Source organism: Pristis pectinata, chromosome 10 (genome assembly GCF_009764475.1).
Source record: "Pristis pectinata isolate sPriPec2 chromosome 10, sPriPec2.1.pri, whole genome shotgun sequence".
NCBI classification, from domain to species: domain Eukaryota; kingdom Metazoa; phylum Chordata; class Chondrichthyes; order Rhinopristiformes; family Pristidae; genus Pristis; species Pristis pectinata.
This window is the reverse complement of record NC_067414.1, coordinates 93,519,548-93,545,505: the sequence shown is the minus strand read 5'-3', so window position 1 is coordinate 93,545,505 and position 25,958 is coordinate 93,519,548. Positions and strand designations below refer to the sequence as shown.

At 44.5% G+C, this 25,958-nt stretch overlaps 1 long non-coding RNA gene across 1 annotated transcript in view; it reads right to left on the bottom strand.

Annotated features, from left to right (window-relative positions):
* Positions 1 to 25,958, bottom strand: part of LOC127575347 (uncharacterized) — a 34,850-nt gene that overhangs the window by 2,829 nt on the left and 6,063 nt on the right. The gene's annotated exons all lie outside the window — the stretch shown is intronic.

Below are 25,958 nucleotides of genomic sequence, written 5' to 3'. Positions count from 1 at the left end.
TTGTAGCTTCCTCTGGCAGCTCGTTCCATTTACCCATTACCATCTGTGTGAAAAACTTGCCCTTTAAGGTCCCCTTAAAATCTTTCCCTTTTCACCTTAAACCTATGCCCTCTAGTTTTAGACTGCTCTACCCTGAAAAAAAGACTGTGGTCCATGAACCCATAAAGGTCACCCCTCAGCCTATCCAGTCTCTCCTCCAGTCCCGGCCACGTCCTTGTAAATCTTTCCTGCACCCTTACTTTTGTCACAGACTGCATGGACAAGAGAATGGGGCATTTCGTTATCCCAACCCAAAATACATAGAAGTCAGGTCTATTTTACCAGAGAAAACATAATCCTTTCCTCTCACAGATGCTGCTCGACCCGCTGAGTTCCTCCGGCAGAGTTGCTCTAGATTCCAGCACCTGCAGCCTCTTATGCCTCCACAATCAATTCAGACGGCCTTGCAGTTGAAGTTGCTTGTATTTGATTAAACCATTCTTGGTGAGGGTTCATAACCATTCGCCTGATCACCAAGCATAGATAAAGTGATAGGTCACAGTCTTTTCCCCAGGATAGGGGAGTCCAAAACTAGAGAGCGTAGGTTTAAGGTGAGAGGGGAAAGATTTAAAGGGGACGCAAGGGGCAACACTTTCACACCGAGGGTGGTGGGTATGCGGAACAAGCTGCCAAAGAAAGTGGTAGAACCACATACAATTACAATGTTAAAAAGACATTTGGACAGGTACATGGATAGGAAAGATGTAGTGGTATATGGGTCAAATGCAGATCAATGGGGCTGGCTCAGTTAGGCAACTTGATCAGCATTGACGAGTTGGGCCCAAGGACCTGTTTCCATGCTGTATAACGATATGACTCTATGGTACAACCTAGAAATAGTCTAGGCAGTGTCATCATGTGCATCTTCCCTGTGTACACAGCTGGAATTCATATGCCTGGCTCCACTGGGGTGGGGAACACTTGCGCAAGACTCTCTGAGTCACCTTGCTCAGTTTGAACAGTGAGTGGCTTTCAGCAACACAATACGGTCATTAGCTGATGAATTTATAATCAGATCTTATCTGCTTTAAGATGTTCTTAACTAATAGATATAAAACCACAATTATTGATGGGCACCTAACACAACCCAGCACATTTTTCTCTGGTGCTGAGCTTTGGCAGAAGATAGAGCTTGTTGAAGGGAGTAGTAGAAAGTAAAAGGGTGAATCCTTCCAGCACTTACAACTCGTGCATGGGAAAACTTGTGGGATAAGGGAAAGTGGTAAATGAGTGGAACATAAAGTCAGAGGTCATCCCGGCATCAGCTTGGCCACTGACCACAGTCCTCAGTTACAACCAGTCTTGTCTCCTGCAATGGTTGAGCGGTAAAGAAGCTTCCTCCCCGAGTCCTATTGCTGCCTGCATTACCCATAGCCTCCTCCACAGCCAGGGTGAGGCTAAATGCAAACTCGAGGAACAGCACCTCACATTCAGCCTGGGTACAGTCTACAACCTAACGTCATCAACTTTGAATTCTCCAACTGCTCCCCCTCTGTCCCCTTTTCTCTCTCCTCCTGATCTACCTGGTTCCTACTACACCCACCACAGCCCCCTATCACTCAGTTTCTTTCCCCCTTTCCCCCCCCCCACTCCATCTGCCCATCACCCACACGATCCTCCCACTGGGTCCCCTCCCCCCAGTGTTCCCATCTGCACACCCCACCTCCCTATTTGGCTCCATGCTCCGCTTTCCTTTCCTGTCAGATTTCAGCATCTGCAGCCCGTTGTGGCCTCCACCCATCCCCTCCCAGCCTCTGGCACTACCTCTGCCCTTCCCTCCTCCATCTATAGCCCTCCTCACCTGGATCCACCTATCACCTGCCAGCTCTTGCTCCGCCCCTTCCCCTTTACCTCTTTATACTGACCGTCTCCCCTCTACTCTTTCCGTCCAGATGAAGGGTCTCGACCCGAAACACCGACTGTCCGTTTCCCTCTGCAGATGCTGCCTGACCCATTGGGTTTCTCCAGCATCTTGTTTGTTTATCCATAACTTTGCTCTGTTCAGAGACTCACTCAATAGATGGTGGTAATTTAATGGTTAAATAACTGGACTATAATCGAGAGGTCAAGGCTAATATCCAGAACGAGTTCAAATCTCAGCAGGGTAGCTGAGGAATTTAAATTGATTTAAATTTAGTAAACCTTGTCTAGCAATGACAGCAATGGTGATTATGACACTTTTGAAAAAAACATAGTCTGCTTCATTAAGGACAGAAATCTGCAGACCTTAGTCAGTTTGGATAATATATGCATAATTTACCCATTGCCCTGCCCCACATTCTCTGCTCCTTAAACTAACTTTTTTTACGAGATTTACAAGGATGTTGCTGGGACTCGAGGGACTGAGTTATGGAGAGAGGTTGAGCAGGTTGGGACTTCTTTTCATTGAAGCGTAGGAGAACAAGGGGTGATCTTGCAGAGGTGCGTAAAGCCATGAGGGACGTGGATAGCATGAATGCACACGGTCTGTTTCCCAGGGTTGGGGAATCAAGAACTAGAAGGCATAGGTTTAAGGTGAGAGTGAGGGAATTTAATAGGGACCTGAGGGGCAACTTTTTCTCCCAGGGGTTGGTCAGTATATGGAATGAGCTGCCAGAGGAAGTGGTTGAGGTGGGTACAATGACGATATTTAAAAGGTACTTGGACAGGTACATGGATAGGAAAGATTTAGAGGCATATGGGCCAGATATGGACAAATGGGACCAGCTTTAGCTTGGTCAGCAGGGACCAGTGGGCTGAAGGGCCTGTTTCCATGCTGTATGACTCCATGACACTAACTTGTTTTCTCTCTTTCTCAGTTCTGATGACGAGTCCCGGACCTGAAACATTAACTGTTTCTCTTTCTACAGATGCTGCCTGACCTGCTGAGTGTTTCCAGCATTCTCTGTTTTCATTTCAGATTTCCAGCATCTGCAGTATATTTTGATTTCCTAGGTTATATAATGTGATTGCACATGTGCCAGGGTTATCGCCTCCACCTCTTTGCTGTACCTTTTAAATATTGCCATTGTACCTGCCTCAACCTCTTCTCTGGCAGTTCGTTCCATATACTGACCACTAATAGATTATTTGATAGTCAAGAAAACAACTCGTTCCCAACTGAGTTAGAGATGGGTGATAAGTGCTGGCCTGGTGGTGATATCCACATCCAGTGAATAAATAAATAAACATAAAATGTCTGCAGTGCAATAATCCTGTTTCCTGCGCTGCTCACACAATGCCCCAGAGACATTAATACTTCAGTAATTGGCATAATCCCTGTGGATCTTTAAAGCTGCTTTTTTCACAACTCCTCATTAAGTTCCAGCAGCCTGTCATATAACTCCACGTATAAACCACTACTTGGTCTCAACCCACAAGGTCACAATGCAAACAGCATCAGATCATAGGAGCAACTATAATCTTTTGACACTAGCAAAGGACTTGCTTCTGATCTCATCTAGGAGCCTCTTCATACCATTTAACAAGCCATTGTATAAATAGACCATAAGGTCATAAGATATAGGAGCCGAATTAGGCCATTTGGCCCATTGAGTCTGCTCGCCATTCAATCATGGCTGATTTTCTTTTCAACCCCATTCTCCTGCCTTCTCCCCGTAACCCTTAACCACCTTACCTCTGGCTGACGGTATTTCTCCTCATCTCAGTTTTAAAGGGACGATCCTTTATTCTGAGGCTGTGCCCTCGGATCTTAGACTCTCCTACTAATGGAAACATCCTCTCCACGTCCACTCTATCCAGGCCTTTCAGTATCCGGTAGGTTTCAATGAGATCCCCCCTCATCCTTCTGAACTCCATTGAGTACAGGCCCAGAGACATCAAACGCTCCTCATGATTTAACCCTTTCATTCCCGGGATCATTCTTGTGAACCTCCTCTGGACCATCTCCAGGGCCAGCATATCCTTCCTTAGATACAGGGCTCAAAGTTGCTCGCAATGTTCTAAATGAGGTCTGACCAACACGTTATAATGCCTCAATTATGGGGCTTAATTACATTCAATAGTCATGTGCAAACATAAAAACAAATCAACATTACTGGCATGTCCCTCCACTATTCTCTCTGACACCTGTCCAATGTGATCGTGGTGCGGTGAACTGTCAGTCACTCACCCACTGATCCAACGGCAGATCGTACTGCGTTGCACTTCTTTGTTCTTTTACTGCTAACTGAAAAGGAGACAGGAACAAGGGTAGAATTTGGTGAAGAACGTGGGAAAAATTAAAGGGGTGAATGTTTCTGACATCTGTGGCAAGTGTATCAGAATGTGTAAACACTGGATAAAAAGAGGAAATGCTGGCAAGATTGAACAGATCAGGACAGAGAAACAGAGTTAGTGGTTGGTTCTGATGAACAGCCGTTGACCTGAAACATTAGAACATAGACCACAGAACAGTAGAGCACAGGAACAGGCTCTTCAGCCCATGATATCTGTGCCAAACACCACGCCAAATTAAACTAAATCTCTTCTGACTGCACATGATCCATCTCCCTCCATTCCCTGCATATTCGTGTGTCTGTCTAACAGCCTCTTAAACGCCTCTATCATGTCTGCTTCCACCACCCCTGGCAGCCCTTTCCAGGCACCCACCACTCTCTGTGCAAAAAAAACTTGTCCCGCACATCTCCTTTCAACTTTCCCCCTCTCACCCTAAATGTATGTCCTCTAGTATTTGACATTTCTACCCAGGGAAAAAGATACTGACTGTTTACCCTATCTATGCCTCTCATAATTTTATAAACTTCTACCTGGTCTCCCCTCAGCCTCTGATGCTCCAGAGAAAACAACCCAAGTTATCTAACCTCTCCTTATAGCTCATACCCTCTAATCAAAGCAGCATCCCAGTAAACCTCTTCTGTAGTCTTTTCCAAAACCTTCATATCCTTCCCGTAATGGGGGCAACCAGATCTGCACACAACATTCTAAGTGTGGCCTTACTGCACTTTAACAGCTGTATAACTGTTTTATACAGCTGCAACATGGCTCCCTGATCTTTATCTTCAATGTCTCGACCAATGAAGGCAAGAATGCCATATGCCTCCTTTACCACCCTATCTACTTGTGTGGCCGATTTCAGGGAGTTGTGGACCTGGAGCCCAAGACCCCTCTATACGTCAATGCTGTTAAGGGTCCTGCAATTAACTCCATACTTTCCTCTTACATCTGATCTCCCAAAGTGCAACACCTCATGCTTGTTTGGATTAAACTCCATAAACTCCATCAATTTTCTTTCCTCTCACTACAGATGCTGCCCGACCTGCTGAATCTTGCCAGTATTTTCTGCTTTAAGCAAAAAAACAAACTTCTGGGGGAATTCAGCAGGTCGAGCAGTATTTTATGTTTTTACTTCAGAGTTCCAGGATCTGTAGTGTATTGATTTTCAGTTAGTGCAAATAAAGGATTCTTTTAACTAATTATCACCATTCCTGTTGAGGATTCTGTCAGGAATTCTCAAATAAGAAGGTCCATAGTTTCTACAGCCTTTTGTTCAAAAGATCATCGTTTCTTTTAGCTACTGGGCTAGAAGATTTGCTCCATTCTTTACTTGGTTTTAGAAAGGGTCTGAGAGGGTTGTTTGAAACATAATAAGATATTTGGTTATTTCCTTTCATTTCTTGTCAGTAAGTGCCGGCAATAGCCTCTCACAAAACTTTGAGTGTTGACCACTGCTGGAACTCAAGCCTTTTACCACAGAGTCATGAGGCGAGAACCATTAGATCTCGGGGTGACTGTTAACTTTGACACCACAAGTGGACTCGCTCCTAATCTCGAAAAGGAGCCATTATCAGCTTCTTGGTATATCGGTAAATTGGTTTATTGTTGTCACATTTACTGAGGTACAGTGAAAAACCTTGTTCTGCATGCCATCCAGACAGTTCACTTCATTACAACGGTGCATTGAGGTCACACAAGGCAAACCAATAACAGAATGCAGAATATAGTGTTGCTGTTACAGAGAAAGTGCAGTGCAGGCAAACAATAAGATGCAAGGGCCACAAGAAGGTAGATTGTGAGATCAAGAACATAGAACATAGAACAGTACAGCACAGAACAGGCCCTTCGGCCCACAGTGTTGTGCCGACATAGCTATTCCCTCCTGCCTACAGAATGCCCATATCCCTCTATTTTCCTCTCATTCATGTGCCCATCCAATCCCTTCTTGAAAGCCCCCGATGAGTTTGCCTCCACCACCCTATCAGGCAACGCATTCCAGGCATCCACCTCTCTCTCAGTAAAAAACTTACCCCTCATGTCTGTTCTGAACCTACCCCCTCTCACCTTAAATGCATGCCCTCTGGCATTGGAGTTCAACTTTAATATACAAAAAGTCAGTACAAGAGTCTTATAACAGCGGGATAGAAGCTGTCCTTGAGCCTGGTGGTACGTGCTTTCAGGCTTTGTAGCATCTTCTGCCTGACTTCTGCTCAATCTTGACTGTAAGGAGAAAGGCACAAAACTACACAAGAACACAAAAGAATACAAGAGCTTCAGTAGACTGCTGAGCCCTTCAAACCTACCCTACCGTTCAATATGGCTATGGCTGATCTGCCCCAGGCCTCATCTCTTCCCAGTTCCCCACAGCCCTCAATTCACCGACCTTTCAAAAAAATTTTCTCCTTCCTCTTTAAGTACCTCCAAAGATCTAGTTTTCACAACCCTCCAGGGTACAGAGTTCCAGGTGGAGTTTGCTGAAGGTTCTGGGGGAATGAGAAGGAGCGAGTGTTTCAACTCTCCGTTGATCGTGTAAGGAAATCTTTGAACGAATGAAATGCCTTTCACAGGTCAAGAAACAAGACCTCCTGGCACATGAATGACATAAAAATGGAGGGCTATGTGGAGGGAAGGGTTAGATAGATATTCGAGCAGGATAAAATGTCGGCACAACATTGTGGGCCGAAGGGCCTGTACTGTGCTGTAATGTTCTATGTTCTTCTGTTCAAAGATTAAGAACATAGAACAGTACACGACAGGAACAGGGCCTTCAGCCCACGATGTTGAGCAAAACTAATTAAACTGGTAGTTAAACACCAAACTAAACTAATCCCTTCTGTCTCCTCATTGTCCATATCGCTCCATTCTCTGCACATTCATGTGCCTATCTAAAAGTCTTTTAAATGCCTCTGTGGTATCTGCCTCCACCACCCACCCCGGCAGCACATTCCAGCACCCATCACTCTCTGTGTAAAAAAACTTGCCCTGCACATCTCCTTTGAACTTACCCCCTCTCACCTTGAATGCACGCCATACCAGAGGGCATGCATTTAAGGTGAGCTTTCCTCGACAGAAAGAGAAAAAAAAGATACTTGCCTTTATATAGTGTCTATCACTACCTCAGGTTGCCTGATAATGGCGTGCAGCAAGTGAAGTACTTTGAGGTGCACTTAAGGTTGTTATTTACTTTAGCTGCCAGGTTAGAAGAATTTGCTCCAGATAATTTCTTTTGCCTTGAGCTTAGAAAGGCTCCAGGAGAGACAGCAACCAAGTGATTCAGCTATTCACTGGCCCTCTATGCACTTGCAGATGGCTCACTTCAGTTACGAGGAGAGAACGGATAGGCTGCGTTTGTTTTTCTTGAAGTGGAGGAGGCTGAGGAGGGGCCTGATTGAGATATGCAAAATGATGAGGGACATAGACAGGGTGGAGAGTAGGAAACGTTTCTCCACAGAGGAGTTATCTAGAACCAGAGGGCAAAGGTTTAGGGTAAGGGATAAAGGGTTCAGAGGAGATCTGAGGAAGAGTTTGTTTCACCTAGACAGTGCTTGGAATCTGGAACACACTGCCTGAGGGGGTGGTGGAGACAGAAACTCTCACAGCATTTACAAATTATTTTGATGAGCACTTGAATCACCAATGTATGAAGGTAGATGGGTACTCGACAGTCAGCATTGACAAGATGGGCTGAAAGGACCTGTTTCTGTGTTCTGTGAATATGAAGCTCCGTAACACCCTTGCCTCTGAGTCAAGGTGATGAGTTCCAAGTCCCATCCTAGACAACAAGTACAGTACAGTGTAGAAGGTATGCTTTACCAGTAGGGGTTCTTTTTTGATTTAGACATTGAACCCACTGCCCCAGTTTCTTTCTCAAATGGATCCCATGCATTGTTTTGAAGAAAGGTAAGTAAGTTATTCACAATATCTTGACAAACACGTAATCCTCAATCAACCTCACTAGAACAAATAAAACATTGTTGTGTGTGGGAGCTTGCTGTGCACACATCGGCTCCCATACTTCGCTGCCAAAATGACATCAGCTGCACAGCTAGAGGCATCCAGGCCAATATTGATCAATCAATGAAGTTCACTACTGAGAGGATGTCTAACCATCTGGATGATGGAATTGATGGCTTTGTGGCCAAGTTTGCAGATGATACAAAGGCAGGTGGAGGGGCAGGTGGTGTTGAGGAAGCAGGGAGTCTGCAGAAGGACTTGTTCAGGATGGGAGAATGGGCAAAGAAGTGGCAGATGGAATACAACGTAGGGAAGTGTACGGTCATGCACTTTGGTAGAAGGAATAAAGGCGTAGACTATTTTTTAAACAGGGACTAAAGTGCAAAGGGACCTGGGAGTCCTAGTGCAGAATTCTCTAAAGGTTAACTTGCAGGTTGAGTTGGCAATAAGGAAGGCAAATACAACGTTAGAGAATACAAAGCAAGGATATAATGCTGAGGCTTTATAAGGCGTTGGTCAGACCACATTTGGAGCATTGTGAGTAGTTTTGCGCCCCATATCCAAGGAATGATGTGCTGGTATTGGAGAGCTTCCAGAGGAGGTTTACAAGAATGATCCTGGGAATTAAAGGATTAACATATGAGGAGTGTTTGATAACTCTGGGCCTGTACTCACTGGAGTTTAGAAGGATGAGGGTGGATCTCATTGAAACCTACCAAATATTGAAAGGTCTGGATAGAGTGGACGTGGAGAGGATGTTTCCAGTAGCGGGAGAGTCTAGGACCAGAGGGCACAGCATCAGAATAGAAGGATGGCCCTTTAGAACAGAGATGAGGAGGAATTTTTTTAGCCAGAGTGTGGTGAATCTGTGGAATTCGTTGCCACAGATGGCTGTGGAGGCCAAGTAGTTGGGTGTATTTAAAGTGGAGGTTGATAGGTTCTTGATTAGTAAGGGCGTCAAAGGTTACAGGGAGAAGGCAGGAGAATGGGGTTTAGAGGGAAAAATAAATCAGCCATGATCGAATGGCAGAGCAGACTCGATGGGCCGAATGGTCTAATTCTGCTCCCATGTCTTATGTTCTCATTGATAGGAGCTTGCTGTGTGTAAACCAGCCAACCCATATCCTACACCACAACACTGGCTGCACCTCAGAAGTACTTCATTAGCTACGAATCAGGCAACCTGAGGTTGTGACTGGCACTATATAAAGGCAAGTTTCTTTTTTTCTCTTTTTCTGTAGAGGAAAACAATGATTCTGGTTATTGGAGGTGGCATTTCATAAAACTGGGTCACCTGTCCATAAGATGTAGGAACAGAAGTAGGCCATTCAGCCCCTTTACCCTGCACCATCATGCAGTAGGATCATGGTGGTACGACATTCCTCAGTCCACTTTCCTGCACTTTCCCTACAACTTTTGATTAAGATTAAGATTAAGATCATTATTAGTCACATGTACATCGAAACACACGGTGAAATGTATCTTTGCGTAGAGTGTTCTGGGGGCAGCCGGCAAGTGTCGCCACGCTTCCGGCGCCAACATAGCATATCCACAACTTCCTAACCCGTACATCTTTGGAATGTGGGAGGAAACCGGAGCACCCGGAGGAAACCCACACAGACACGGGGAGAACGTACAAACTCCTTACAGACAGTGGCTGGAATTGAACCGGGGTCGTTGGCGCTGTAATAGCGTTACGCTAACCGCTACACTACCGTGCCTGCCCTTATTGGAAATCTTTGTATCTCAGCCTTAAGGACCTCTGTTCCCACAGCTCTCTGCAGCAAAGAGTTCCAAAGACTCACAATCCTCTGAGAGAAGAAATTCTTCCTCATCTCAGTTTTAAGTGGGCGCCCCTTTATTCTTAGACCATGGCCTCTAGTCCAGGACACTCCCAGGAGAGGAAACGTCCTCCCTATCTTGCTCCCCCTTGGCCTGGTGTCTAGAGCTAGGGGTCATGGTCTCAAAAGAAGGTGTCCACCTTTCAAGATAAGGATAAGAAGAAATCTTATCTCATGGTCCTGAAGAAAGGTCCTGACCTGGAACGTTGACCGCATGCTTTTCTCCACGGATGCTGAGTTCCTCCAGCGTCATAGTGTTTTTCATAAAGATAACAAAAAATGTCTTCACTCAGAGGGTAGCGAATCTTTGGAATTCTGTACCAGCACCTCAGCAGAAGCTGACACAAGAGACCGCAGATAGTGGAACCTGGAGCAATACGCAAGATGCTGGAGGAACTCAGGGGATCAGGCAGCATCTGTGGAAGGGAATGGACAGTCGACGATTTGGGTCGAAGCCTTTCATCTAGACTGCTCCAGATGAAGGATCTCGTCCCAAGTCATCAACTGTCCATTTTCCTCCATGGGTGGTTCCTGATCCACTCTGTTCCCCTCAGCATCTTGTGTGTTTTCTCAGTAGAGGCTCTTTGGCTGAATATGTTCAAGAAAGGAATCAGCAGATTTTTAACATTAAGTGAATCATCAGATGTGGGGTTATTGAATGGTGGAGCAGGGTCAAATGTCTACTACTGCTTCTATTACTTCTTCCTTTATGCAGGGAGCCTTAAGAAAGACAGAGGTTAAAACTGAGTGAAGGTGCAGTGGGAACTGATTCTACTTCATTAGGAGCTTGGTATGCCACCAAGGACTCTTGCAAATTTCTACGGAGCATTCTGACTGGTTGCATCTCCGTCTGGTATGGAGGCTCCAATGTGCAGGATCGAAAGGGGCTGCAGAGGGTTGTAGACTCAGCCAGCTCCATCACGGGCACAACCCTCCCCACCATCGAGGATATCTTCAAGAGGTGGTGCCTCAAGAAGGTGGCATCCATCATTAATGACTCTCACCATCTGAGACATGCCCTCTTCTCGTTACTACCATCAGGGAGGAGGTACAGGAGCCTGAAGACCCACACTCAATGTTTCAGAAACGGCTTCTTCTCCTCTGCCATCAGATTTTTGAACGGTTCATGAACCCATGAACACTACCTTGTGAGTCCTCCTTTGCATTCTTTACTTATTTTTGTAGCTTATAGTAATTTTACGTCTTTATGTCTTGCACTGTACTGCTGCTGCAAAACAACAAATTTCACGGCATATGTCAGTGATAATAAACCTGATTCTGATTCAGCTCCATTGAAGAGAATATGAAGTCCCACACCAGAGGTCTAGGCTACTTCTGCAGAGAATCTGGACAAATTTTGGGTGTGACGTTTCACCAGGATCCTCTCTACTCTTCACAAACAAAATCATACTGCACTCTTTTGAAAAAGAGTAGGGGAATTATGCCCTTAGTGCTGCCCAATACTTACCCCTAATTCACTCAACGTCACTAAAACCGGCTATCTTGCCTGGCGTGTCCAGAACCAGGGAGTCACAGACTCCAAATAAGGGGTCAGCCACTCAGGACGGAGATGAGGAGAAAATTCTTCACCCAAAGCATGGTGAATGTTTGGAATTCAACTGCCCAAAGGGGACATGTAAGTCGCTGAGAATATTCATTTCAGAGATCGATAGATTTTCAGGTAAAAAGGGAGTGAACAGATATGGTGTTAGGACAGGAAATGGAGCTGAGGTAAAAGGTTAGACTGGTTGAGCAGGAACAAGGGCCAAATGGCCTACTGTACTTAAGGTCAATGTTGCATTGTGATTAGGCAGAGCTTGCCATACATAAATTGGCTGCCACATCTCCTGTACTACACCAGTGACGGCTCTTCAGGAAGTGTTTCGTTAGCTGTAAAACTCTTTGAGAAGAACTAAGAGCTGAAGTGATGCTATATAAATGAAGATCTTTCTCTGTTGAAGTGTTACTGATCTGGAGGGTTTTGCACCCTTCTCAGGAATTCACAGCTTTTATTTTGGCCAACAAATTGAGACACAGTTTCTAAAATTTAACCCAAGGCTAAAATGCATGAAACCCTCAACTGTTAAACAAAAGATCACACATCCGTCATGCCAAAGGGGTCAACATTATTCAGCAGCTGTGCTCGATAAACTGTGGCATGGTGTTGCAGCGGTCAGTGCCTCAGGGACCTGGGTTTGATCTTGACCTCAGGCACTGTCTGTGTGGAGTTTGCGTATACTCTTCTAACTATATGGATCTCTGCCAGATGTTCCGGTTTCCTTCCAAAGATGTCATGGGATAGGCTAATTGGTTACTGTGAAAAAGACGCACAAATTCCTCGACTTTCTTAGAAGCTTAAAGGAGATTTGGCACGTCACCAAATCCTCTAACAAACTTCTACAGATATACTGTTGAAAGTATCCTGACTGGTTGCATCACGGGCTGGTACGGAAATTCCAACACACAGGAACATGAGAGGCTGCAGGGAGTAGTGGACACAGCCCGGTCGGTCGCGGGCACAGCCCTCCCCACCACTGACAGCACCTACAGGAAGCGCTGCCTCAAGAAGGCAGCACCTACCATCAAGGATCCCCACCATCCGGGTCATGCCCTCTTCTCACTGCTACTGTCAGGCAGGAGGTACAGAAGCCTGAAATCCCACACCACCAGGTTCAGGAACAGCTACTTTCCTACAACCATCAGGTCCTTGAACTGACCTGCACAACCCTAGCCCTACCTCAGTAACGGAACACTACGGAACACCTCTTGCACTACCGTGGACTTGTCTCTGATTGTGTCTCTTTTTTTTTGCAATCATTTTTTCTCCTTCTCTTCACTGTCTATACAATGTATGTATAATTTATATTCCGTGTGTTGTCCCTACCTACATGCCTGTGATGTTGTTGCAAGCAAATTTTTCATTGTACTTCAACCTTACCGTATTTATGCACGTGACAATAAACTCAATGACTTGACGTCTTAGATTAGTGCAGGCAAGCGGCAAACAGAACTAATAGTCATGCGGAGAGGAATAAAATGCAGGGACTAAAGGGGGAATGGGACTGATGGGATGGCTCTTGGACTAAGCATCGACTTCACCAGCTCGCCTTCGACATAGCATAATGACCCGTAGAGCTAATGGCACGGTGGCACAGCCAGTAAAGCTGCTGCCTTACAGCTCCAGCGACACGGGTTCGGTTCTGACCTCTGGAGTTTGTACATTCTCCCTGTAACTAAGTGGGTTACCTCCCCACCACCACCCCCCCCCCCCCCCAGTGATCCAATTTCCTCCCACATCCCAAAGATGTGTGGATTGGTAAGTTAATTGGCCGCTGCAACTTGCCCCTGGTGTGTAGGTGAGTGGCAAACTCTGGGGGTAGTTGATGACAATGCGAGAATAAAATGGGATTAGTGCAGGAATAGTGTAAATGGGTGCTTCACAGTCAGTGCCAATTCAGTGGGCTGAAGGGTCTATTTTTGTGCTGTATAACTCCATGGGTCTATAATTTAACACTGAGCTGTATAGGGTGATGGAGGTCACAGAGGTAGACCATAGGGAGTATCTAAAAACGGAATATCGTTAAAAGTGATGGATGCTGCCTCAAGAAGGCAGCATCCATCACTAAGGACCCTCACCATCCGAGACATGCCCTCTTCTCAATACTACCAGGAGCCTGAAGACCCACACTCAACAATTCAGGAACAGTTTCTCTCCTCCGCCATCAGATTTCTGAACAGTCCACAAACACGTGAACACTACCTCGTTATTCCTTTTCTTTGCACTATTTATTTATTTTTGAAATTTACAGTAATTTTTATGTCTTTGCATTGTACTGCTGCCACAAAAACAACAAATTTCATGTCATACAAGTCAGTGATAAAAAACCTGATTCTGATTCTGAAGAGTAGAAAGATTACCGTTTAAAAATAGAGGTGACTGTTTAAAAGTAAGGAGAAGCCCATTTAAGACAGGGATAAGGCAATTTATTTCCTCTCAGAGGGCCTCGAGGCTTTGGAACTCTCCTCCTCAAAGAACGTTGGAAGAAGAGTCTTTGAATATTTTTAAGATAGAGGTAAATAGATATTGAATAAGTAAGGGGGTGAAAGATAGTCAGGAATTCGGATCTGAAGTTACAATCACACCAGCCATAATCTTATCTTGAGGGGACAAGTGGCCTACTCCTGCTCCTATTTCATACATTTGGTAGAGCTCAGGACACAGGCAACTAAACTCACGGCCTCTGATGGTGAGGTGATTAAAATTGAAAATGCTCAAGATGCTTGATCTCCAAGGGTTGTCAGGGCAGTGGTGGAGAAAGAAGGAAAAGCTATGGAGAGATTTGAAAGCAAGGATGGGAAATTTATCAACTTCAAGCTTGGTGTTCAAGCTTATTGTTTATTGTTCTCATAGGGATACATACACGGGGTATAAATACCGTAAAAATTAGCTTTTGGCAGCAGCAGCACACACAAGACAAGGACAAACATAAGTTAACATAAATTTAAATTAACATAAATTATACATAGCTTACACGTGCATAATCATAAACTTGTAGAATTATAGGGAGGACATTTTGCCCAACCACATGATTTTACAGCACCTCCTAACACATCCATCAATCCTGATGCTCCCTGCTTGTATCCAAACACAATCTACTCATTAAAACTTCAAAAGTCTCCAGCTGACTGAGAGAAAACAATTGCTTTGACTAGCATGAGAGTGCCCTTGGCTCACTAGGATTTAGCTTATAAAAGGAGAATCTTTGTCTTAGCCTATTTTGTCTGAAGGGTTCGTTCTTTCATAAAACTACGTGAAGCTAATATAAGATATCTTTATTAGTCACATATACATCGAAACACACAATGAAATGCACCTTTTGCGTAGAGTGTTCTGCGGGGAGGCCCGCAAGTGTCGCCACGCTTCTGATGCCAACATAGCATGCTCACTGCTTCCTAACCCACACATCTTTGGAATGTGGGAGGAAACCGGAGCACCCGGAGGAAACCCATGCAGACACGGGGAGAATGTACAAACTCCTTACAGACAGCGGCGGGAATTGAACCCAGGTCACTGGCGCTGTAATAGTGTTACACTAACCGCTACACTACCGTGCCTGCCCCTGTCTGCACTGTGGCAGGAACTTTGCTTCAAACAGTTGAAAGGGGAATCTGAGACAGAAAGTTGTGAGTTCGAGCCCCACTCCAAAGTCTTGAGCACATATTTCAGTCTGGTCTTTCTATGCATTCTTACCACACTGGCTATAAGATGAGATATTAAACTGAGTTCACTTTGCAATGTCTGAGGTCTTTTACTCTAAGAAGGGCAGAGATGTGTTTTGGCTAAGATTTAACTTTCAGCTGGAAACACGAGAGACTACAGATGCTGGAATTTCGAGCAACAAACAATCTGCTGAAGGAATTCAGCATATTATGTGGAGAAAGAAATTGTCGACGTTTCTGGTCAAAACCCTGCATGAATCCTGATGCAGGGTTTCGACCCAAAACGTCAACAATTCTGTTCCCCCCACAGATGCTGCTCGACCCACTGAGTTCCTCCAGCAGATTGTTCATTGCTTCAACTTTCAACTAATGCTTTCCAATCACTTATTTCATTAGTGTTCTCTGAGCTTGTTGTAAATAAATTAGCTGCTATACAGTATTTGTTATATGACATCGATTACACTTCCTTAAGGTCAGAGGGAGGCCATTTGGCCCATTGAGCCTATGTTAAGCTGTAAAAAACTTTGGGAGATCCTGTGAAACAGGTTACGCAGAAAGCATATAAATTTTTCCTTCTTTTATCCTTCTAAATACCAGCAAGTTTCCTGGAGAGTCCCTGAGCTACGATCAGTGTGAATGGATTTTCAGTTAATCTTTCTCCCATATCTCATTAACCAATCATTCCTCATGCCCTTCCCCACTTCCCTGTTGGGGCTGCAGTCAGGTGACCTAGATTCCCAGCTCACATTATACTGCTAACACCCACAAAGACATATTGAAAGAACAAAACTGGAACAAATCTTCCTTTCAAAATGTCCTCAGGCTACAGACTGTGGGTGCTGCTGGCAAAGATTGGTGTCCATAAACCATCCCTAGGATCTTGCCTGGAATGGAGGTCTGTAGTTATAAGGAGAGATTGGATAGGCTGGGCCTATTCTTGCTGGAAAGTAGGAGGGTGAGGGATGACCTTAAAGGGGTTTATAAAATTATGAGGGGCATGGATAAAATAGATAGGCAGAGTCTTTATCCCAGGATGGGGCAGTCTGGAACTAGAGGGCACAGGCTTCAGGTGAGAGGGGAGAAATTTAAAGGAGATCTGAGGAGTTTTTCACACAGAGGGATGGTGAATATCTGGAATGAGCTGCCAGAAGAGATGGTAGAGGCAGATACAATTACAGCATTTAAAAGGCATTTGGACAAGATAGGAAAGGTGTTGAGGGATACAGATCTAACACAGGCAAATGGGATTAGCATAGACAGGCATCATGGTTGGCATGGGCAAGGTGGGCACTGAGGGCCTGTTTCTTTGCTGCACAATTCTGTGATTCTAGATGCTTTGTAACACTGAACCTTTTAGCACTTTGGTACAGTTGTCAGCCATAACCATGATATTGAATGATGGAGCAGGCCTTGAGGGGCTGAATGGCCTACTTCTCATCCTAATTCTTCTATTTGTTTGCATGTGGGTATGAGGCTGGAAACAAGTATCCTTCGGACCAACTCAAGACAGCAGGTCTCCTCCTCTGAAGGACAATAGTGAGCCAGTTGACTTTCTCCCAACAATCCAATGGCTTTATAGTTTTTGATGGTCAGTTTTATTCCTACCAGCTTTTTAGTTTCAGACTTGTTTAAACAGAATTCAAATTCTCAATCCTATGTAAAGTTTCTGAGCTGTTGATTGTTAGACATTTACTTCCCTGAGGTGGATATGCTTCACAGGGTACATAAGAAAGCATCTGGCACAACAGAGTGTGCACTTAGAGAATTTTTGTAGAAGGTCTACCCAGTTATCTGTGTCTGCAAATTCATTTCCTTATTCAGAGGCTGCATTGATCAGAGTGTGAGATTGATTTATTCAGAGACTGCATTGATCAGAATGACTGCATAGAATGTGAGCAGGTTGTGGTCTGCCAACTGAACGTGGTCACACTATAGGTTTCTGCCTATTGAACCAGGATTCCACATCATTCCCACTGAACAAGGGTTCCTCATCAATCCCACTGAACCAGGATTCCTCATCATCCCCACTGAACCAGAATTCCCATCAATCCCACTCAACCAGGATTCCCATTACCTTGAACAAACTCCACACTATCATTCACCAGAGGTGAAGTGGAAAATCATTAAATGAAAATTGAAGCAACCAAACCATGGAACCTCTACCACTGCAATGCAGATAACAGAAGCCTCCTCATGTCCACTGTCCACTGCATCTTGTTTTAACTTCAATTATAAATCTTGTCAGAGCCTCTGGGTTTAATTAGATCACTGGCAATTCAATGCTAACCAAATTGTTTGAATTAGGGAGCCAGGATGGAATCCTCCAAAATGGCATAATTGACACATGTTCACAATCACTTTCATGTTACCGTAGTGAATTTTCACAGCAGGAATTACCGCCCTTAATATAAAGCTGAGTTAGGACCTTCATAAACACCAGCGGGACAGCTTGGACCTATTACCAAGGGCAGAACTAAGAGCAGAATTTGCTTCTTTTACTTTCCATAATGTTTTGAAAACACACTCCTTGCAATACTTCCAACATGGTCAACATATCCCCACACCAGCAGGTGTGTAAAGCAAAATAGTGACCCTCACTGTTAAAAAAATATTATGGGATGGGAACTGAGCAGCATCTGGCACATTTCTGGAGTTTAAAAGAGTCACAGCCAAGTTAGGTTCTGTGATGAAAGACAAGCAGAATTATGAGAGAAGACAATAATCATTAGTTTCCACATATTTCCATATTTTATTGTGACTGGAAGGAAACTGTTCAGCTCATCGAGTCTTTGCTGGCTCACGGAACAATTCCTTTCCCTCACTACTTTCTCTGTAATCTATGATGTACATCATGTGTAACAAAAGAGCTGGTCATTGACTTCAGGAAGGGGGAAGTCGGTGCCCACGCTCCTGTTTACATCAACGGTGCTGAGGTCGAGAGGGTTGAGAGCTTCAGTTCCTGGGAGTGAACATCACCAATAGCCTGCCTTGGTCCAACCACATAGACGCCACGACCAAGAAAGCTCACCAGCGCCTCTACTTCTTCAAGAGGCTAAAGAAATTTGGCATGTCCCTATTGACCCTCACCAATTTTTATTGATGCACCATAGAAAGCATCCTATCCGGATGCATCACTGTTAAGTATGGCAACTGCTCTGCCCCAGACCGCAAGAAACACTGAGTTGTGGACATAGCTCAGCACGTCATGGAAACCAGCCTCCCCTCCATGGACTCTGTCTACACTTCTTCCTGCCTCGGTAAAGCAGCCAACATAATCAAAGACCCCACCCACCCCGGACATTTTTTCTTCTCCCCCCTCCCATTGGGGAAAAGATACAAAAACCTGAAAGCACGTACCACCAGGCTCAAAGACAGCTTCTATCCCGCTGTTATAAGACTATTGAATGGTTCCCTCTTGCGATAAGATGGACTCTTGACATCACAATATACCTTGTTATGGCCTTGCACCTTATTGTCTGCCTGCACTGCACTTTCTCTGTAACTATAACACTTTATTTTGCATTCTGTTATTGTTTTCCTTTGTACTACCTCAATGTACTGATGTAATGAAATGATCTATATGGATGGCATGCAAAACAAAGTTTTGTTTGTTTAAACCTCGGTACATGTGACAATAAGAAACCAATTTAATATCTGTGATTCTATAATCTATCTGTGATGCTGCTGCAAGTAAGTTTTTCATTGCACCTGTGCACACATGTACTTGTGCATCTGACAATAGACTCAACTTGACTTTTCTCCCTACACTCCTATCACTTGCCTACGTTACATGCAACTTAAAGTGGCCAATTAATCTTCCAACCCGCACACCTTTGGGATGTAGGAGGAACGTGGAACATATGAAAAACCCACGCAGTCACAGGGAGAACATGCAAACTCTACACAGACAGTACCTGAGGTCAGCATTGAACTTGGGTCACTGAAGCTATGAGGCAATAGCTCTACTAGATACCCCACAGTGTCACCCGATGGTCACCTTTTTAATTCAAGACGGATTTATTGATTTCTGAGATTGGATTAGTCCAGGCCAGCAGATTGCTCATTCACTGATTTAACCACTGTTCTTCCTTACAAGGTCCACATGCTCCTGCAAGATAAGTGCTAAATTGGAGGAAGGCTAATTACAACAGTATTTTGCAGGAGTTGTGGAGAGTAGATTGGGAGCAACTGTTATTGGGTAAGTCCACATCTGACATATAGGAGTTGTTCAAAGTCAACTGGTCAGAATTTAGGATCAACATGTTCCTCTGAGTTTGGAACGATGGCAAGGTTCGGAAACCTTGGATGAGAACAGATGCTGTAAAATTTAGTCAAAAAGATAAAGGAAGCAGATGTGAGGTTTAGGAAGCTGAAATTAGGCAGGGCCCTTGAGAAATATAAAGGAGGCGGGAAAGAACTTAAACAGGGAATTAGGAGGGTTAAAAGGGGCCATGAAATGTCCTTGGTGAGTAAGATTAAGGAGAATCCCAAAGCATTTTACACATACATTAAAAACAAGAGGGTAACTGGAGAGAGGGTAGGACCACACAACAACAAAGGAATGGGATCTATACCATGTTGTTGAGAGAGGCAAGACAGGAGATTGCCAGGGCCTTGACAGAGATCTTCGTATCCTCTTCAGCTGCAGGCAAGGTCCCAGAAGACTGGAGAATAGTCAACATTATTCCTTTGTTTAATCAGAATCAGAATCAGAATCAAAATCAGATTTATTATCATTGGCATATGACATGAAATTTGTAGTTCTGCAGCAGCAGTACAGTGCAAAGACATAAAAATCTAAAAGTTACAAAAATAAATAAATAGTGCAAAAAAAAAAGGAATAATGAGGTAGTGTTCATGGGTTCATGGATGGTTCAGAAATCTGATGGTGTAGGGGAAGAAGTTTTTCCCGAATCATTGAATGTGGGTCTTCAGGCTCCTGTACCTCCTCCCCGATGGTAGTAATGAGATGAGGGCATGTCCTGGATGGTGAGGGTCCTTAATGATGGATGCTGCCTTCTTGAGGCACCACCTCCTGAAGATGTCCTAAGAAGGCAACAGGGATAATCCAGGAAATGATAGGCCAGTGATCCTCACATCAGTGGTAGGGAAGCTATTGGAGATTTACTCACATTTGGAAAAGCATAGACTTATTGGGGATAGTCAGCATGGTTTTGTGTGTGGGATAGGTCATGCCTTACAAACTTGATTGAGTTCTTTGAGGAGATAATGAAGATAGTTAATGGGAAGAAGGGAGTGGATGTTGTCTACATGGACTTTCATCAACCATTCAACAAGGTCCCTCATGGTAAGGTGATCCATAAGGTTAAAACACATGGGATCCATGGTAACTTGGTAAATTGGAATCAAAATTGGCTTGTCCATAGAAGATGGAGATTAGAGGTGGAGGGGTGTTATTCTGCCAAGAGGCCTGTGACCACTGGTGTTCTACAGAGATCAGTGCTGGGACCTCTGTTGATTGTGATCTATATAAATGATTTGGACAGAAATGTAGATGGGTTGATTGGTAAGTTTGCAGACAACACAAAAATTGGCAGAGTTGTGTATGGTAAGGAAGGTTGTCTGAGGATACAGTAGGTTATAGATCAGCTGGAAATATGGGCAGAGAAATGGCAGGTGGAGATTAGTTCAGACAAGTGCGAGGTGTTGCACTTTGGGAGGTCAAATGTAAGAGGAAAGTATACAGTAAATGGCAGGACCCTTAAGAGCATTTGTGTACAGAGGGATCTTGGGATGCAAGTCCATAGCTCTCTGAAAGTGGTAACACAAGTAGATAGGGTGGTAAAGAAGGCGTACAGTATACTTCTCTTTATCAGTTCAGGCATTGAAGTCATGTTGCAACTGTACCAAACTTTGCTTAGGCCACATGTATGCAGTTCTGGTCACTGCATTACAAGAAGGATGTGGAGGATATAGAAGAGGTTCACCAGAATGTTACTTGGATTAGATGCATTAACTATAAGGAAAAGCTAGACAAACTTGTACGTTTTTCTCTGGAGGATTGGAGGCTGAGGGGTGGCCTGATAGAAGGATATAAAATTATGTGAGGCAAAGAAAGGGTAGATTGTCAGAACTTTTCTCCCAGGGTTGAAATGTCAAATACTAAAGGGCATAGATTTTTGTTGAGTGGGGGTAAGTTTAAAGGAAATTTGCGAGGCAAGTTTTTTACACAGAGAGCAGTGGGTGCCTGGAACGTGCTGCCAGGGGAGATGGTGGAAGCAGGTACGATAGCAATGTTTAAGAGGCATTTAGACAGGCACATGAACAGGCAGGAATTAAAGAGATATAGACCACGTGCATTTGGAAAGGATTAGATTAAATTGACATCGTGCTTGGTACAGACAGGTGGGCCGAAGGGTCTGTTCCTGTGCTGCACTGTTCTATGTTCTATATGGTTAGTTGCCATGGTTATGTCAGGTTGTCCCATGGTTGGGTCAGGCAGCTGGCATCCAGTTGACAAGAAGTTCCTTGCAGTAAACAATGCCTACAAGTGTCTCACTTCCTTAACCTGCTCAGGAACCCATGACGGGTACAATCATAAGACCATACCACAGGACATAGGAGCAGAATTAGGCCATTTGGCCCATCAATTTTGCTCTGCCACTCGATCATGGCTAATTTAGTTTTCCCTCTCAACCCCATTCTCCTGCATTCTCCCCGTAACCATTGACGCCCTTACTAATCAAGAACCTATAAACCTCCACTTTAAATATACCCAATGACTTGGCCTCCACAGCCGTCTGTGGCAATGTATTCCACAGATTCACTGCCCCCTGGCTAAAGAAATTCCTCCTCATCTCTGTTCTAAAGGAACGTCCTTCTATTCTGATGTTGTGCCCTCTGGTCCGAGACTCTCCCACTACGGGAATCGTCCTCTCCATGTCCACTCTATCCAGGCCTTTCAATATTTGGTAGGTTTCAATGAGATCCCCCCTCATCCTTTCAAACTCCAGTGAGTACAGGCCCAGAGGCATCAAATGCTCTTCATACATTAACTCGTTCACCCCGGGTTCTTTTTTGTAAACCTCCTCTGGACCCTCTCCAATGCCAGCACATCCTTCCTTAGATATAGGTCCCAAAATTGCTCGCAATACTCCAAATGTGGTCTGACCAACACCTTATAAAGCCTCAGCATTATACCCTTGCTTTTATATTCTAATCCTCTTGAAGAGAATGCTATCATTTGCATTGGCCTTCCTTACTACTGACTCAACCTGCAAGTTAACCTTTAAAGAATCCTGCACTAAGACCCCCAAGTCCCTTAGCACCTCCAATTTCTGAATTCACTCCCCATTTAGAAAGTAGTCTAGACCTTTATTTCTTGTACCAAAGTGCATGACCGTACACTTCCCTACGCTGTATTCCATCTGCCACTTCTTTGCCCATTCTCCCAACCTGTCCAAGTCCTTCTGCAGACTCCCTGCATCCTCAACATGACCTGTCCCTCCATCTATCTTTGTGTCATCTGCAAACTTGGCCACAAAGCCATCAATTCTGTCATCAAGATCATTAACATATGACGTGAAAAGTAGCTGACCCGACACCGACCCCTGTGGAATACCGGCAGCCAACCAGAAAAGGCCCCTTTTATTCCCACTCTTTGCCTTCTGCTAGTCAGCCAATCTTCTACCCATGCTAGTACCTTTCTTCTAATATCATGGGCTCTTATCTTGTTTAGCAGCCTCATGTGTGGCACCTTGTCAAAGACATTCTGAAAATCCAAGTAAACAACATCCACTGACTCTCCTTTGTCTATCCTGCCTGTTACTTCCTCAAAGAATTACAACAGATTTGTCAGGCAAGATCTCCTCTTAAGGAAACCATGCTGACTTCAGCCTATTTTATCATGTGCTTCCAAGTACCCCAAAACCTCATCCTTAATAGTGGACTCTAAAATCTTACCAACCACTGAAGTCAGGCTAAATGGCCTATAATTTCCTATCTTTTGCCTCCCTCCCTTCTTAAAGAGTGAAGTGACATTTGCTATTTTCCAGTCCTCTGGAACCACTCCCATCTCTAATGATTCTTGAGAGATCACTATTAATGTCTTCACAATCTCTTCAGCTGCCTCTTTCAGAACCCTGGGGTGTAGTCCATCAGGTCCAGGTTACATATCCAACTTCAGACCTTTCAGCTTCCCAAGCACCTTCTCCTCAGCAATAGCGACTACACTCACTTCTGCCCCCTGACTCTCTTGAATTTCTGGCATGTTGCCGGTGTCTTCCACAGTGAAGACTAACGCAAAATACTTATTCAGTTCATCCGCCATTTCTTTGCTCCCCATCACTAAGATAAGACAAGATCTTTATTAGTCACATGTACATCAAAACACACAGTGAAATACATCTTTTGCGTAGTGATTTTTTTTGGGGGGGCAGCCCGCAAGTGTCGCCACGCTTCCGGCGCCAACATAGCATACCCATAACTTCCTAACCCGTATGTCTTTTGGAATGTGGGAGGAAACCGAAGCACCCGGAGGAAACCCACACAGACACGGGTAGAACGTACAAACTCCTTACAGACAGTGGCTGGATTTGAACCCAGGTCGCTGGCGCTGTAAAGCATTATGCTAACTGCTACGCTACCGTGCCTACTTCTCCAACATCATATTCCGACGGTCCGATGTCCACTCTTGCCTCTCTTTTCATATATCTGAAAAAACTTTTAGTATCCTCTTTTATATTATTGGCTGGTTTACATTCATATTTCATCTTTTCTCCCCTTACTGCTTTTTTATTACCTTCTGTTGGTTTTTAAAAGCTTCCCAATCCTCTGGTTTTCTGCTAATGTTTCCAATATTTATGCCCTCTCTTTTGCTTTTATGCTGTCTTTGTCAGCCATGTCAGCCATGCAGGGAAGCCATACTTCCCTTGTCAGCCATGGTTGCCTCATCCTCCCTTCAGAATGCTGCTTCTCTTTGGGATAAAATGATCCTCCATCTTTTGAATTACTCCCAGAAACCCCTGTCATTGCTGCTCTATAGTCATCCCTGCTCAGGTCCCCTTCCAATCAATTTTGGCCAGCTCCTCTCTCATGCCTCTGTAGTTACCTTTACTCAACTGTAATACTGATACATCTGATTTTAGTTTCTCCGTCTCAAACTGCAGGGTGAATTCTATCATATTATGATCACTGCCTCCTTCGGGTTCCTTTACCTTAAGCTCCCTAATCAAATCTGGTTCATTGCACAACACCAAATCCAGAATTGCCTTTTCCCTAGTGGGCTTGACCACAAGCTGCTCTAAAAAGCCATCTCGTAGGCATTCTACAAATTCCTTCCCTTGGGGTCCATTGCCAACCTGATTTTCCCAATCTACCTGCATATTGAAGTCCCCCATGACGACTGTAACATTGCCTTTCTTACATGCCTTTTCTATCTCCTGTTGGAATTTTTACCCCAAGTCCTGGCTACTATTCTGAGGCCTGTATATAACTCCCATCAGAGTCTTTTTACCCTTGCAGTTTCTTTACCCACAAGGATCCTACATCCTCTGATCCTATGTCACTTCTTGCTAAGGATTTGATTTCATTTTTTACCAACAGAGCAACCCCACCCTCTCTCTGCCCACCTGCCTGTGTTTTTGATAGAACGTGTATCCTTGGACGTTTAACTTCCAGTTGTGATCTTCTTTCAACCATGACTCTGTGATGCCCACAACGTCATACCTGCCAATTTCTAACTGCTCTATAAGCTCATCTACTTTGTTTCATCCAGCAGGTTTCCCGAGGCCTTTACGGTATTGTATTGGTTTTGGTTTATTATTGTCACTTGTACTGAGGTGCAGTGAAAAGCTTATCTTACAAATCGATCATACAGGTCAATTCATTACACAGTGCAGTTACATTGAGTTAGTACAGAGTGCATTGATGCAGTACAGGTAAAAATAATAACAGTACAGTAAAATTGTCACAGCTACAGAGAAAGTGCAGTGCAATAATGTGCAAGGTCACAACAAGGTAAATCGTGAGGTCATAGTCCACCTCATTGTATAAGGGAACCGTTCAATAGTCCTATCACAGTGGGGTAGAAGATGTCCTTAAGTCTGGTGGTACGTGCCCTGAGGCTCCTGTATCTCCTACCTGATGGAAGAAAAGAGAAGAGAGAATGACCTGGGTGGGTGGGGTCTTTGATTATGCTGGCTGCTACACCAGACAACGAGAGGTAAAGACAGAGTCCAAGGAGGGGAGGCTGGTGTCTGTGATGCACTGGGCGGTGTCCACAACTCTCTGCAGCTTCTTGCGGTCCTGGGCAGAGCAGTTGTCATACCAAGCCGTGATACATCCAGATAGGATGCTTTCTATGGTGCATCGGTAAAAGTTGATGGGAGTCAAAGGGGACAAACCAAATTTCTTTAGCCTCCTGAGGAAGTAGAGGCGCTGGTGAGCTTTCTTGGCCGTGGCATCTACGTGATTTGACCAGGACAGGCTGTTGGTGATGTTCACTCCCAGGAACTTGAAGCTCTCAACCCTCTCGACCTCAGCACCATTGATGTAGACAGGTGCATGTACACCGCCCCCTTTCCTGAAGTCAATGACCAGCTCTTTAGTTTTGTTGGGGGCGTTCAAGGAGGAGATAGATAGATATCTAAATAGTCAGGGTATCAAGGGATATGGGGATAAGGCCGGAAATTGGGGTTAGAATATTTTTTTTTGTTTCCCCCCCCCCCC